Source organism: Chiloscyllium plagiosum, unplaced genomic scaffold (assembly GCF_037043375.1).
Source record: "Chiloscyllium plagiosum isolate Xiang-an unplaced genomic scaffold, Cpla_swu_hap1 HiC_scaffold_27, whole genome shotgun sequence".
NCBI classification, from domain to species: Eukaryota; Metazoa; Chordata; class Chondrichthyes; order Orectolobiformes; family Hemiscylliidae; genus Chiloscyllium; species Chiloscyllium plagiosum.
Window position 1 is genome coordinate 66611373 of NW_028270165.1, and position 663 is coordinate 66612035.

The following is a 663-nucleotide window of genomic DNA, read 5'->3' on the forward strand; positions in this document are numbered from 1 at the left end:
TTCAAGTTTCACAACATCTTTCCGATAGGAAGGAGACCAGAATTGCATGCAATATTCCAACAGTGGCCTAACCAATGTCCTGTAAAGCCGCAACATGACCTCCCAACTCCTGTACTCGGTACTCTGACCAATAAAGGAAAGCATACCAAACGCCATCTTCACTATCCTACCTACCTGGGACTCCACTTTCAAGGAAACTGTTTGACTTGATAAGATTTAAATTCTCCTTCACAGGCTATGACAAACAAACAGTTACACATGTGATAAACACGATATCAGTAATGACCACTGGGGAGTTCACCCCCAATTAATCCTCACAGAGAAACATATCATGGGATTAACACACACATTACAATAACCTCGACACACTCTGTTTATTTATCCTTTTAACACATAAAGGAAGGAAAGGATACCACTATCATTCAGTCAATACAAAGGAAATGCTGATGAATTACAGTCAAATACAGCAAACGCTCTCAGGACAGTGAGCCCCCCCCCCCCACCCCACAGCCCCCAGAGCCCCATCCTCACAGCCCTCCAACCCCCTGAAACATCGCCCTCTGACCCCGACATCACCGCCCTCTGAAACCCCGGCCCTACAGCCCTCAGATCCCCGACCTCTGACCCCCCGCCTTCTGACCTCACCACCCTCTGACCTCATCG